This window comes from Ursus arctos, unplaced genomic scaffold, assembly GCF_023065955.2.
Source record: "Ursus arctos isolate Adak ecotype North America unplaced genomic scaffold, UrsArc2.0 scaffold_37, whole genome shotgun sequence".
Taxonomy (NCBI): domain Eukaryota; kingdom Metazoa; phylum Chordata; class Mammalia; order Carnivora; family Ursidae; genus Ursus; species Ursus arctos.
The window spans coordinates 110,332-114,174 of NW_026623053.1; positions in this window are offsets into that span (position 1 = coordinate 110,332).

Genomic DNA, 3,843 nt, shown 5'->3' on the forward strand with positions numbered 1-3,843 from the left:
AAGGAAACGTATGAAATTCTTCATCAAAGAATTGAGAGATACATAATCAGTTACCTTCCTTCTAAATTCTAGATGCACTTGAAGAGGCAAGTTCCCTCTAATCCTTTTGGATGGCTTTTTCTCTGGCCGTGGGTAGTTCCTTCCTGTCTCAAGAGCACCCTGCTGAATACGTGAGGGGATTTACTGCGGCTCTTCAGGTTACTTCTCTCGGCACACCTCTCTTTTCTCTGGTGTTCTGTCCTATGAACGGTAGCTCTTCCCATCTCAGCTCTGTCTCCTCAACTCAGGGAACCACTGCGTCCTGCCTCACTTTCTCCTCCTTGTGCCATGGTCTGGAGACTCTCTCAAGGCAATACTCTGGGGCAACAGTAGGTCTTACCTCAGTTCTCATCTCTCGGGATCACTCTCATTCATCACTGGTAGATGGTGTCTTAAAAACTGCTGTCTCATCGAATGTGTCTGGGGCTTTTTGGGATTGTTTCAGATGGAAAGGTAAATCTGGTCTCTGTCATTCTGTCTTGGCTAGAAGCAGAAATCCAGGCAACATGATTTTTAGAGGTCGTATCCATTATACAGATGTGCCAAAAAATCAGTTTTTCTGTTGTTGGACATCTAGGTTTCTCCTCTTTCTCCTTTCTTTTAAAAGAAGTTCTCATAATCATTTTAGAAACATAAATCTTTGTACATGATCCAACTTATTACTGCTTATATTTTTTGATAAAAGTAGAGTGTTTATTATTATCCTAGTTTTCCAGGTGATGAAAGAACTGGAAGTGGTAATGTGGTTTCTCTAAAGTGATGCTCCCTGGTCACTGGGACCAGGATTCCAGGGTTTTGCCTACTAAACCCTGCAAAAAGGTTTTTTCAACAGGAGCCTAGAAATAATTATTCTATTCACTTACTCCTAAAACCACTAATTGGGCTCCTTCTAGGTATCAGATATTAGGCTAGTTACAGGAGAAACATCAGCGAGCAAGAAACACATGGCTCTGTCCTTATTTATATTCTCCCTGGGGCAAAAAGACAATCAGCAAGTTAGCAAACAAAGAGGCAACACAGGGAGGCATAGAAAGAAAATCAGAAGGAACAAGTCAGTCACTTGAATGCAATGTAATGTAATTCCACACAATTGTTTTTTTCAGTTTCTACTTTTGGCAAAGTAAAGTGCTAATCATTCTGCAGATATGAAAATGAACAACACATACTCCTGCCATGAAGAAACTTTCATTATCAAATCAGATGACAAAGCCGGGTGGATCAATGAGAACCTTCCTCACTCCCGGCCCTGTGCGAAGCACTAGGGACACAGTAATGACCAAGACATGTGGTTCCTGCCCTCATGGAGCGTGTACTCTTTCAATTCCAGGAACAGCCTGATTCATGGAAATGAGGGTTCAGGTAAGACACATTGGGCCAGACTGATTTCCTCTGAAGAGGGGTCCAATGTTCCCTGGAGTTGGTGCGTGGTAATTGCTCCCCAAGAACCTACTGATTTAGTGACGGAAGACCAGATACAGGAGAGAAAAAGCTGACCAAGCCAGCTTCTTGACGGACCAGTTTCCACCAGTTCATTCATTTGACTAGAAGAAGATATTGATTTCTATCAGAAATCATTGGATACAACTGTCAGCTTCGACATCTTTACACTCGAGACTCACTCTGTGCTCATATCTTCCACACAGTGATCAGTGAGGATACTGAGAAAGTTGAGACCCAGGAGTCTGTCTCTGTGGATGATCTTGTCAACTCTAGGAGGCAACTTTCATCCATGTTTGTGTTTTCTCTTTATTGTTACTTGTGGGTTTATTAGATGGAAAAAATCTTTTGGTTCTAGGGAAGGACTAATGGACCATCAAACAGATATGATATTTCTTACAAGAATAGTTGTTTTGGCTTTTCCTCTCTGTTAGGGCCAGCATCTTCCCTCTGTCTCACTGTATAATTTCACTCACTTCCACGCTCTACTTTCTTTCAGCAAAGTGACTTAGGTGTGTCCAGTCCTTCAAGCTGGGAACATGTATCGTGACATGGAGGCTACTGCTGGTCGCCACTGGGACAGCTACACAGGCCAGCACCTATGGATTTTAAAGGGGAAGAGGCACTCCTGAAAGCACATGGGAAGGAGCTGCATGCCTTCCTGCTCTGTCCTGTCTCTTCAGTGGAAGAAAAAGCAGTGTCTTAGTCTTTGTTTTCTTAAGAGCAGAGATGGAGACCAAGGTTTATGTGCAGGGCATCTATTTGGGAAATGATCCCCAGGAGCAGGGGTGCAGGATAAAGGAAGTGGAATTGGAGAGCAAGGAAAGACCACACCTTCAGTGGAGCTGGCTACCATTGTTACACCAGTGCTTGATCCTGCCGGGACCTTCTGAAGAGCCTTATGGAATGTGCTGCAGACTTTTCTATCTGTGGGGGTGGGGATTGGGGTGAAGGTGAAGCCATGTATTTTTTGGTTTTTCCCCATTGTTCAAAAGTAGTCCTGAGAGCATTCATTCCCCTGCACTTCTCGGTTTTGTGATAAGAGGGTCCAGCAGGTTCCTAATGTATCCTACACCTTGATTTCAGAGAAGTCCCCAGTCAGGAAACAAGAGCTACACCGCTCGGGCCAGCTGAGGTGAGACACTGACATGTTGTGCATGCATCCAGCTGGAAGAAGCTTGCAGAAACCTTGTTGTCACCAGAGCGACAACAGAAAAGGTGGGGTTGATGGGCTATGAAGTTATGTTCAAAAGGATCTGATTTAAGCCACTCTTTCCTTTTTCCAAAGTATTTGCTCCTATTTGGTCCCAAACCATGGGTCCTAGCTGTTGCTTATTTTCCTGCAGTCTACGTCTAGGAACCATTTTTGGTTCTTCGACTTCAGCTTCAATTATCCACTCCCCAAGACATCACTGACAAAATCTCACTGTTTCTGCTTTCTACCATCTCAACTGTCAATAAAACCGAAGGTGTTCTAAAAGTTTGTTCACACCTCATGGAATTTCAACATTGGTTCCTTACCAGGAATGGGGACTTGAAATTAGAATTGACTTGATATGGCTACATAATAAGGCTTTGGAAATGGAGCCGGGCCTGAGGCTAGTAGAGATTGTTGGGCTTTTGGAGAACACTGTTGGGTCTCAAGGAAAAATAGAAGAGGAGGAAAGAGGGAAAAAGAAAGAGAAAGAAGAGAGAAAGCATTATTAAGGTCTGGTGGTGCGTGGTAAAAGGCCTTTGATGGATTCCTCCAGGCTGCGTTTGATACTTTTGCTCCTACTGGGGTCCTATTTTGAAAGTTGCCTACTTGTTTAAAGTTGATCCTCTTTTGTGTCTTTTCCCCCAGTTGGCATCCCTGGAGCATGGTCTCAGGGCCATCTTTGTGACTTACTGCCTTTGTCTGAACAACTTGCTATAAAACCCCCTCTTTCCCAGCAGAAATATGTGTAAGATTCATGACCTTAAGACTTCACTGAAGAGATTTAAACATTTTACTGGTAGTTGAAATAGTGGAAGATTTAAACAAATGAAATGAAAATATGTCTGATGGATGATGGTTGACTGTCCTTAACATGGAAATGGGGTTTAGAAGGTGAGTCTTGTGTCTTTCTTTAACAGGAGAAGGGAGCAATATTTCACAACTCGAGAAGACCTGCCAAGTTTGAAAAGAAAGTGGAGAGTCAATTAATGTCAATTAATGTGCCAGGGCAGAGCAAGAGAGATAGCTGAAACTATTCCTAGAAGCAAAAAAATCATATTGCCCCTGGAAACCAAATGGCCTCTGTAAGTGGTATGTGAGGCAGGATTAGAAACCTTTAGCACTGAAGATCCAGCCTTGTTCCCATTGACTAGCCTGTGCCCATGGAGGGA